This window comes from Gracilinanus agilis, chromosome 3, assembly GCF_016433145.1.
Source record: "Gracilinanus agilis isolate LMUSP501 chromosome 3, AgileGrace, whole genome shotgun sequence".
Lineage (NCBI taxonomy): Eukaryota > Metazoa > Chordata > Mammalia > Didelphimorphia > Didelphidae > Gracilinanus > Gracilinanus agilis.
Genome location: NC_058132.1, coordinates 531103786 through 531115810, shown reverse-complemented (window position 1 = coordinate 531115810; position 12025 = coordinate 531103786). Strand labels below are relative to the sequence as shown.

The window sequence follows — 12025 nt, the reverse complement described above, 5'->3', positions numbered from 1 at the left end:
CAAGCATGTCATAGAATTGCATCTAGCACCTGCCTAATAATTGTTATGAATAATTCTAGGGTCTCTATGTTTTAACACTTCCTTTTTATAGCTGATTTCCTACTTTAATTCTTGTTTTCTTTAGCCTCTTCCATTCAATCAGATAACCATTTATCAAGCACCTACTATGTGCCAGGCATTGTGGTAGACGTTGTAGATACAAAAAATGAAATAATAGCTACTCTCAGGGAAACTGCATTCTAATAGGGAAGAGAATATCAAATAAATATAAAGGGAATAAATACAAAAAATAAGGAGAGACTTAAATGCATGGTAGCTGGAGAAGAGTGCTCTGTCAAAACTGAGGTGATCAGGAAGTCTTCGTGTGTAAGGTTGAACTAGAGCAATGTTTTGAAGGAAGAGAGGGATTCTCTGAGGCAGAAGTGAGAAGGTATCTGGTAGGCATGGGGAATGGGCAATACAAAGGCATAAGACAGGAGCAAATGCAGTGTCATATATGAGAAACAGAGAGAAGCCTAGTCTAGCAGTTCTGTAAAGCCCCGGAGCCATGGTGGCAAGCCTATGGCATGGGAGACTGAAAGGATGGTGGTATCTTCAGTATAAAAAAGGTAGTTTGGAAAAGGGATGGGTTTGGGGAGAATGCTTTTCATAAGTTACGTTGATATATCTCAAAGATATCCAGCCCTTAATATCCAGTGGGCATCCAGTTTTGTGGAATTATAGATTGGTGGGGAGACTGGGGCTGGATATATGAGATCTGGGAGTTATAGGCAAAGAGATGATAATTATGTCCCTGGGTGAGGGTTTTAATTGAAAGATGGAATCAGGAATCTGTTATAGTTCCTACCTTCCTACCAGGTTCATCTCAATTGCCACCTTCTTTCCTGAGGTCTTTCCTAATCTCCCTTGGCACAAAGTCTTCCCTCATTACTCTAAAGGTCCAGGCTTTCTCCCTTCTCTAATTATATGGAAAAACATTTTATCTCCATAGTAGAATGTAAGCTCTCTAAGGACATTGACTATTTTGCCTTTTGCCTTTTTTGTATTCTCAGCACATAGTAGGTACTTGGTAAAGAATTATTAAATTGAACTGAATTAAATTGAATGATCATCCTGGCCACACTTATGATGTTCTCTTACGCACTGATGAGTCACTCTGTTGTCTGGACTAAATGATTCAACATGGCATGAAAGTGTTCAGAGAAAAAGCTCTGGAGTCCCTGGGGGCCACCAGAAGGTTCAACAATTACTCTTCAGAGAAGACCTCCCAAGTACATGCACAAAAGACCAAACAACAGTAGACTCCACCTACATGGCCTATTAATAAAGCAAGTATGACTGAACTGATAATTGGTGGATTAAGGGAAATGTTTCCATTATTCCAACATGTTTCTATTTGTGGTAGGCTGTCAGATTTACCTTATTAGCTCTTCAGACTCAGATGCTTAACTTGGTTCTTAATCTCTCAGTTACATCTGGAAGCTTTGCTAAATCTGTGTATCTGGCAAGTTCCTTGAGCCTTAAATTTTAAAATAACAGCAATAAAAACACCTTGAGCGATTTGAAAATGAGAGAAGACTGTTGCTGCTGTTGCTTTGGTGGTTGTTAAAGAGTTTTTAAAAGATGTCAACAATATAATAGATGCTCAATGGAATGCATAGACTCGACCCTTGATCTTCAGGCTTTTCACCTGAATTAACCTTTGGTAGTGCCTGGGCAGATCCTGTCCCCTGAAGTACTTCAGCTTGTCTTTCTGTTTAGTGTATGAAGAATTTTCTGGACAAAGCACTATAACCCTCCTTTTGGAAAACCACCAATGGGTTCTAACTTCTCTACCAAGTAAAGTCAACAAGCATTTATTAAGTGGCTCATAGGCACCAGGAATTGTTCTGAGAGCTCAGAATACAAGGAATGACCCAAAACAACAGCCACAATCTCAGGAAGTTCACATTCTACAGATGAAAACATATAATTAATCACTTGTTTATTTGGGTATATATTGGGGATGATTGGTAAGATTATTCATTTACAAAAATGAATAACATGGAAATATGTTTTGTGTGATAATACATGTATAACCCAGATTGAATTGCTCACCAGCTCCAGGAGGGAGTAAGGAGGAAGAGAATGGGGGAAAGGGGGGACAATCTGAGTCATATAACTTCAGAAAATTTATGTGGAAATTTGTTAATAAAATAATAATAAAATAAAAGAAGAAGTTCACATTCTAATACAGGAGACAACATATGAATAACCACGTATAAACAAAATAAATACAAAATAAAATAGAGATAATCATGAGGAAGGAGCTAGCATTAAGGGAAATCCAATGATCCAGATATAAGGTGACGAGGGGCTACACCAAGGTGGCAATGTCACAGGAGAAAATAGGAGAGAAATATGAGAGGTGTTGAAAAAAGGTTGATAGACCTGGCAACATACTGGATTTGAGGAGAGACAGAAAGACAGAGACAGAGAGACAGGCAGACAGAGAAGTTGGAGATGGCATTTAGGTTAATATGTAAATATTAATAAATAATAAATGTAAATGGGAAGATAGTGGAGCCCTCAACAGTAATAGGAAAGTTGGGAAGATGGAAGGGTTGGGGAAAGGGGTGGCTTAATGAGTTCAGTTTGGGACATGCTGGACATTCTCCAAACTCTCTCCTTTGAAGTCAGGCCTTCTCCTTTAGCAGATGACAGCCATTTTCATTTTGATCTATACCTTTTAGACCGCATCAAAAAATTGTTGCTCCTATTCCCTTCAGCTAAAGAATACTTCAAATCACTAATAGTAAGAAAAATGTGAAACAAAACCCTGAGGTTTCACCTCACACCCCGAGCAAATTGGCAAAGATGCCAAAAGCTGTGAAAAAGTCACTGAAGGTTTGTAGAAATATGAGCACACTAATGGACTATAGGTAGAACATGTTATAAAGATACTTGGAATTATGCCAATAAAGTGGCTAAAATGTTCATAATCTATGAATCAGAGATCACATAGCTGGGCAGGTAACCCAAGAATGGCCTCAAATAGAACAAAACATTTATAGCAGCACTTTTTATAGGAACAAAGAACTAGAAACAAAGTAGATATTGTGCAATAGGAAATGAGTTACTAAGTTATAGTTTTGTTGTTGTTGAATTGTGTCTAACTCTTTGGGATTCCATTTGAGATTTTCTTAGAAAAGATACTGGAGTGGTTTAAGATTTCCTTCTCCAGCTCATTTTGCAGATGAGGAAACTGAAGCAAACAGGGTTAAGTGACTTGCTTAGGGTCACACAGCTAGTTACGTATCTGAGGCCAGATTTAAATTCAGGAAAGTAAATCTTCACTATACCACCTAGCTGACCCATGTGGTACAATGATATAGCAAAATGCTATTGAATTGCAAGACAATACAAAGAAGAATAGAACTTATGTGAACTGATGCAAAGTAAAGAAAGCAGGAACAGGAAAATAAACACCATAATGGCAATGAAGGCACACTTTGACTCTGGGACTTTTCCAATATGTCTAACTTAAACTAGTGTGTTCCCTCATTCCTATTCCAGTGCTCTTTACATTGTACCATAGACTGTCCTTATCATCTGGTTCAGTCTTCATTTTCCATGCAAGTAAATGTATAAAACCCCTCAGGATGGATATTTATCTATTATCTTCTTAAAAATTCATTCTAATACAATATCATCCTTTTTCCTTTCCTTTCTCAAAAACGTCTCCAGTGCATTTAGACATCATATTTCAGCTTGAAGGGGGTGGGGAAGTTGGGGAGGGAGCATCTGATAAAACTAATTCTTAGATAGAACTGTTAGTTTCCTTCTCCCTTAAGCCCAAGGATCATTGCTTGCTAAAGTAAATAAATTGATAATCAGAAGAATTTTGGACAGTCATAGGTTTTACTTGGAGAGGAAGGAATCTTTCCTTTAAGTCAGTGGTTTCCAAACTTTTTTGGCCTACTGCCCCTTTTCCAGAAAAAATATTACTTAGCACCCCTTGGAAATTATGAAACTATTTATTGAACTCAGAATAGAATGTAATACAAAAAAAAAAAGTGTGGCCATCACCACTCTCCTGGATCACTGCAGCACCCACCAGGGGGTGGTAGCGCCCACTTTGGGAATCACTCCTTTAAGTCATCCCTGCTCCAATTAATCTCATTATCTGTGTTCTATTTTATGAAGAACTCACACAAGACAAGCTTTCACATGGAGGTCAGAAGAAATGATACAAAAAAAACACTCCAAAAGTCTCTCTGAAAAACTTTGGTATTGATTAGGAGATATGGGAAACACAACATGGCATGCCCATATCAAAGAAGGTCCTGTGCTCTATGAGCAAAGCAGAATTGCAATAGTTCAAAAGAAAAATGACAAGGACAAATTTAGAGAAATCTCCATTTCAAATGTTCATATGGGATATTTGTGCCCAAACTGTGGCCTTCCACGATTATATTGATCTGATCAGCCACAGTCAAACACACCATACATTGATTCCAACATAGTGATGCCATTTTGGTCCTCTTCTTAAAGAACAGGGCAGATTAGGAAGACTACATGGGTAAGGACTAGAGTACAAACCAGGATCATGTCAATGCTGAATAATCAAAAACCTACAGGCCCCCAGATGGAGGTACAGAAGTTCAGACCAGCTATCTCTCCTTCAGAGGCAAATTCTAAGGCTAATTCTAAGATGAAGCCCAAAGTCGAAAAAGGGGCTGGGAAAATGAGCAAATAACAACAACAAAAAGACCATAAAAATTATGGTGATAGAAAAGCTTGAGACAAACTCATAAGACAATGACTTGAAAATATATCTATAAGCAAAATCTCAAAGAAAAATATAGATTGAGCATAAGACCAATATACATTCCTGGAAGAGCTAAAGAAAGGGAACAGAACAAAGAAAGATTTTTAAAATCAAAATTATTATTATTACTCCCATTCTTTCTTAAATTCATTTTAAAAATTAAAACCAAAAGAATTATCCTTCCAGAAAGTCAAATCTTAATTATCCATGAACAATTTATCTACTTTTAATCAGTTATTAGTTGCAAATATTCATTCCTTTATCAGCTTCTCCCTCTGCCAATCAAATATCCAGGTAATATTTGATAGTACTTAATTGTGTAGGCAGATAGATGGTACAGAGGATAGAGTGGCTGGTCCTGGAGTCAAAGACCTGAATCCAAATCCAGTGTCAATCACTTACTTTAGGCAAGTCATTTAATTTCTATTTGCCTCAGTTTCTTCATCTGTAAAATAGAAATAGTTATAGTATACTAGTTGTCGTGAGGACCATGTGAGGTAACAATTGTAAAGTACTTAGGACAGTCCTGGCACATAACAGGCACTTAATAAATGCTAGTTCCCTTCCCTAAATACTTATGTATACTTTGGTAACATCCATTCATTTGGATGTTACCAAATGGAACATAATGCTTGCTTCAACAGCACATACAATGGAACATAATTTGGAAAATAAATCTTCTAGGGGAGACAATCAAAAGACACTCCAAAACAAAACATAAATTACTGTGTATTTCCTACTCTTCCAAATAAGGTCCCTGAATTTTTTTGTCTTTGTGTCCCTAGTGCCTAATGAAGGGCTTGGCACATTGGAGGTGCTTAATAAATGCCAATCAACCAATAATCTGTGCCCTTGATTCCCTTTACTATCCTAGATAACTGAGTATTGACCATGCCATAATTTAATTCAAAGCCACAGTTAAGCAGTTCAACTATATACTCCATAGTCCCAGAATTGCTTGCCCTTTCATCCTAGCACCACTTACCCCTTTCAAAACCCCAATTCTGAATTATCCTTTTTGCCAACTTTCTCGTTTTTTTAAATGGCTAAATTATCTCAGCTCCTGTTTGCTGTTGAACACCATTGGAAAAAAAATCACACAACAGTGGTGAACTGAGTCCACTATAAATCTCTGTGTAGTCCATAAGGCCCTGTAGCAACCCTTTTGTTCCCTAGTACTCCCCCATTTCCTTTCTCTTTCAAACCTCTCTCTCTTCAAGCTCCCTTCTCCCCCTTGAAAAAGGACCTTGCTTCATAGCCATCTGACTCAAGCTTCCTCATTTCTCCATTACCACACCTCAAAATCATTCCCCCACAGTTTTGAGCAACAACCACTACAAATGGAAAATGAACTAGAATTGGAAAAGGTGAATGAAAGAAAGTTGGGTTGCCTTGTTGTTTTAATGATCTCAAATTTTTCCCTAAAATAGAGACCCATCTTTTAATATCAAAATGCACTTTTTGGTGTTATGTGGCAATAAGACATAAACGTGACAATCTGGGAAGAATTGAACATGCCCAAAGGGCCAGGGACATATGCACAGTACAAGCAGGTCTGAAACCTATTACAAACAAGTATTTATTTATGAAGAAAAAGTTGCATAAAGGATGTCATCTAGAAAATGTATGCCTGAAAAAAGAAGATAGGACAGGCACATAGCAGAACTGAAGGACAATTGAAGACAGGCCAAGCGCTCCATTAATCTTTTCTAGATGTCAAAAGAAAGTGAAGAAATCCCCCTATGGCAAGTGGGAGGCCCCAGCGAAGATATGCACGGTATGTGAGCAGTAGTAGATTATTTGCATTTCCAGGACTGAGTACCCACATCAATGAGATTACGGATCCACTGACATATTGGTGTGTCTTCCATTGCCCCCACAGATTCACTTCAACCAAGTAAACTTCACCTCTGTTGGAGGCTGCTATTTTTATTCCCCTGCCCCAGGTCCCCTTCTCATTTCTTTCCACCAAGCCAGAATCCCCTCCCCTTTCCCACTAAAGAAAATTATTTGTTGGTTCATTCACGTTCCCAGGGGTCTCCTTCCCTCTTCTCCCCTCCTCGCACTAGAAAAGGAATCACTTAACAAAAATTAATTATTGCAACAAGAAGTTCCTGCACACCTTGCCTGGAATCCCCCTCGTGGCCGTAATCGTTTTAGTTTTGCTTGTGTGGACGCCGTTCTTGGTTAAACCAAAGACCGCGAGGCTCCAGTAAAATTTCCCACCCTGATACTTCTCCAGTTAAGCAAGCTGGTCAAATGTCAGCCAATTCAGCCGTCCCTCGTCTAGCTTCCAGTTTGACTGGATGCTGCTTATACTGCTGCCATTCTGCTGTACTTAGATATTTTTAGGTATTTTTCAAGGTTTCGTCCTGTTTCTCTCTCATTTACCTTTTGAGGGTAGAAGTCGTAGTTTCTATTTCTTCTGTACCTACGCTTGTGTTTTGCACTTAGAGGGAGTTCAGCCCTCTTAGCTGTGTGGAGCCAGGCCCAAGCGGCCAGCGCACGGCCTCAGGCTACTTAAAATACCGTCCAGGAGATCACCCCAACCCCAGCGACTCCAAGCAAGTCAGAGAAGAAGCGCACAATGGAACAACTCCAAGGCACGCAATTTTTCCGGACTTCCGACTTTCTTCCTTTCTCTCGCTCTATTCCTCCCTTTTGCCCCACCCCCTCCCTCACTGTCACCGCTAATAATAATAGTAGCCAACATATTTATGTAACGCTTTGGGGCTGGCGATTCGCTGAACAAATATCTCGTTTTATCCTCACTACAACTCTGGAAGGGAGGTGCTGTGATCTCCATTTTACAGATGAGGAAACCGAGGCAGGCAGCAGTTACTGGGTGACTTTCCTAGGGTCACACAGCTGACAAGTTTCTGAGGCTGGATTTAAGATCCGGAGTGTCAGCCCCTGGAAAGTCTACCTGCGGTCGGTTTGAGCTCATAGGACTCACCTGCAAAATAGTGAGGAAAAAAAGAATTAGCTCCATGTGTACCCAACGGCTAAGGCGACGGAAAGCAACAAAGTGGAGAAAAGACCCGACCCCATCTGGGGAAAGGGGAGGAGAGATAAAATTAACTGTGCTTCCGGGTGTATTTATCCGACCTCCGGGTAGTCCCCCAAAGCAGTCTATTACAGTCCAAAACTCCTAAGTGCTGTTTCAATTAAGAAAGGTGGGAAGTAAGTTCATATTTGCTTTGTTGTAGGTGAATTTTCTATTTTGGGGGAGAAATCCAAAACCTTCTGCCGAAACCCGGGATCGAACCAGGGACCTTTAGATCTTCAGTCTAACGCTCTCCCAACTGAGCTATTTCGGCAACCACGGAAGTGATCTTGGCGTTACTCAATGTATTACCCTTTAACCCCTTTGCCTTGCTTCTGTAATCAGTTTTTCTAGTTTTTTGTCTGATATAATAAACACTTTCGTATTTATCCTCCACAATTTCAAAAGGCGATGCTAAAAATCTTGGGTATAGTTCTCAAAATTATTTGTATGTATACTCTATCTACCACTTTATAATGCTTGAGGTTGCCGTTAGTTATTGTTTATTATTTTAAACTTCATATTTTATTAACCTGATCATGATTACTGTAATAGCTTACATTTCTATAATTCCTTAATTTTTTAAAAGGCTTTTTACAATTTCCCAAGTGCTCCAAACCCTTCTATTCAGATGAACTTAAATCTCAGATACCAAGGCTTGAAAAAAGTAAATTAGAAGTTCCTGTAGTCAGTCTTTGCTAATAAGGAGCTTCTCTAATGGAAGAGACAACATACAAAAAAAAAAAAAAACTATGTGCAAAAAGAATATATACAGTATAAACTGAAGATAATATATAGAAAGAAGGCACTAGTATTAAAAGAGACTGATTGGGAAAGTCTTCATGTAGAAAATGCTATTTTAGCTATGACTTGAAAGAAGCCAAGGGAATGAGGAGGATATAGAGAATTCCAGGCATGGAGTTAGTGCCCCATTTCATAAGGAGGGACATGTAGTTTTTGTTCCAGGTATACGAAGGAGGCCAATGTCTCTGGATCCCAAATTAAAGGAGAGAAGAGTGAGATATAAGAAGACTGTGCGTGTAGAAGGAGCTAAATTTTGAAGGATTTTGGACAAAAATTTGATGCTGCGAGTATTAGGGAGCCAGTACAATTTATTCAATAGGGAGGTGGCATGGTTAAGCAGTGTGGAGTTGAACTGGTTCAACAATGAGTCAAGAGGAGGAAAATAGGAGAGTATAATCCAAAAAGAACTGAGGAGCTGAAGGATTGGAGGTCGCAGACAAGATAAAAAACAGAGTTTGGGGTGGCAAAGTAGAACGTGATGGATTTTGATCAGAAAATGGAATTTCATAGTTTAAGAACAGAATTATAAAACTTGTAGTTAATAATAAGATCAATAGGGGTAGCTAGGTGGCTCTGTGGAAAAAGAGCCAAACCTAGACACAGGAAGTCCTGAGTTCAAAGATGGATTCAGATACTTCCTCCCTGGTGATTCTAATGAGCAAGTCTCTTAAGCCAGATTACCTAACCTTCACTGCTCTTTTACCTTGGAATTCATTCTAAGACAGAAAATAAGAGTTTTTTTACTGAAGTCCTTAGTATCAGGGCAAGAGTTAAGAAGGAGACTATAGGCCAGATACTGAACTCATGAAGGAGAGAAAATAACAGTTATCCGCATGATGAGTACCAAATATGAATATTACTGTGGTTTAAGAAATAACAAATGGGACGAATTCCAAGGAACATGGAAAGATCTACATGAACTAATGCAGAGAGAAGGAAGCAGAGCGAGAGAAAATAATGTATAAAATGACTATAACCAAAAAAAAAAAACTAAAGCGAATATTTCAAATTACAAAGAATAAATATGATTGCAAGGAGTTATGAGAAAATATCTCCAGCTCATCCCTTTGCAGAGGTGGGAGAACCGTGAATGTGGTACATTGTATGTGTTTTCAATTTTTGTTGATGCTTTTATCAGGTAGGTAGATTTTTTTCCCTTCTTTTTGGTCTCTAAAAAATATTATTTGGTACATGGGATGCCTCTTTGGAAGGGAGAAGGAATACTGGAGAGAACTGTAGTGATGTAAAAAGGCTAACTTCCAGGAAAATATTTTTTAAAAATATGAGGATTAAGTGAATCTCAAAAGGTTACTGAGAGATGGGGATAGAGGGAGAGCCTGAAAATAGCAAAAGAAAGCATGGACTATTCAATTCCTTCTTGATCAATGAGTTAGCAAATATAATTTCACTCATACATAGTATGCTCGATAATTATTTAAAGAGTGGAATAGAAATTAATAATATTGAATGAAAGAAATCTGAATTTGGAGGCAAATGACAGGTTTGATTCTTGCCTCTGCTGACTATATAACTTGGGATGAATGGCAAAACCTTCCTCAGCCTCAATTGCCTCATCTGTAAAATGAAGAATTTGAGTAGATGAAGCCTTAAATTCCTTCCAGCTCTCAAAAATCTGACATTTTATATGGCACTTTCAAGTTTACAAAGCATTTTACATCTCATATGAAACTCACAATAACCTTATGAGATCTCATCTTACCCTTTTTGGTAAATTCAGTTTGTAACTCAGAGAGTTAAGTGTCATGTTCTAAGTCAGTGATTCCCAAAGTGGGCGCCACCGCCCCCTGGTGGGCGCTACAGTGATCCAGGGAACCGGTGATGGTCACACTTTTTTTGCATTACATTCTATTCTGAGTTCAATAAATAGTTTCGTAATTTCCAGGGGGTGCTAAGTAATATTTTTTCTGGAAAGGAGGTGGTAAGCCAAAAAAGTTTGGGAACCACTGCTCTAAGTCTATGATCCCATGTACTCTTTGTTCTTAAACTAAAAAAGAAAAATCCTAATGCCCCAGACTGACTCTTAGTTTAAGCATAGTTCTTGGCCATTTAGTAATCTGAGGGTCCTGGAAACCACACTTGAAATCACCAGTTTTAGGTGACCTTTTCTAGTGACAAGAATTCATGAGAAAACAGTTCGAAACTTTACAAACTTTAAAGCACTATGTAAATGTTAGCTGATGCTATTGTACAGGAAAGAATCAATTGATTTATTTATTGAATGCATATCCTGTGACAAACGCAATTCTTTTGTGATAGTCTTCTTTTGTTATTTGATAATTTCAATTACTACTTAGAAGTTATGGGGAAGCATAACATCAGCTAGGTCAGTGATGGTCAAACTTTTTAAAGAGGGGGCCAAAGGAAAGGAAATGTTCATCTGTCAATCTGTTTCTAAGGCAACTCTTTCAAAATTTCATTGTATTGTATCCTACTCATTGTATTTGTCAGATTAGGAATAATGTCAACTATGGAATAGAACATTTCAGGGGGCCGCATCTGGCCCACAGGCTGTAGTTTGCCCATCACTGAGCTAGGTGGTATGGTGGATAAAGTTCCATGCTTAGAGTCAGAAGACCTGACTTCAAATCCAGCTTCAGATACTAGCTGTGTGACCCTGGGCAAGTCACTTAATCCTGTTTGCATCAATTTCCTAACCTTTAACATAAGATGCATAAGGAAATGGCCAATCATTCCAGTCTCTTTGCCAAAGGAAGTCATAAAAGGACAGGACTGAACAACAAAATTACTACTTAAATTTTCTTTGTGTCTCCTTTCACTCAATTTCACTCAAAAAAAAACCAACTATAAACTCATGGAAGGCAAAAAATAGTATTTTGTGAGTGTTTGTATTTTTTAGGATAAATTTGTCTTATATATAATCAATCAGCACTGATTGAAAAGTATTTATTGATTGAAGTCAAAATATGATCTCCAATAAGAAGGGGTCAAAATTCAAACAGTTGACACAAAAAAAAGAGAGTTTCACAAAAGCTATCCCACTAATTTATGTGGATCAGTATAGGATCTTATGAGGAGAAAAGAAAGTAGCCCTGAAAAAATAGATAAGACAGAGACAGACTGAGACAGAGGGGTTGTGGGAAAACTGTTGAGAGGTTATTGCAAGTGGCAACTAGGCAGCACAAGGGATAGAGTGCTGGGCTTGGAGCCCAAAGGACATGGGTTTAAATGTGGCCTCAGATACTTCCTAACTGTATGATTTTGTGTAAGTCACTTAAACAGTACTGTTTTTCTGTCTTAGAATTAATACTAAGACAGAAAGTAAAGATAGGATGAGAGAGAGGGAGAAAAAGAGAGAGAGAGAGAGAGAGAGAGAGAGAGAGAGA

General features: G+C 38.4%; 1 non-coding gene across 1 annotated transcript; it reads right to left on the bottom strand.

The window, feature by feature from the left end:
* Positions 1 to 8057: 8057 nt before the first annotated feature.
* TRNAF-GAA lies at positions 8058 to 8130 on the bottom strand. Its single transcript has one exon. It is a non-coding gene; the product is annotated as a tRNA-Phe (tRNA).
* Between the last annotated feature and the right edge of the window lie 3895 nt (positions 8131 to 12025).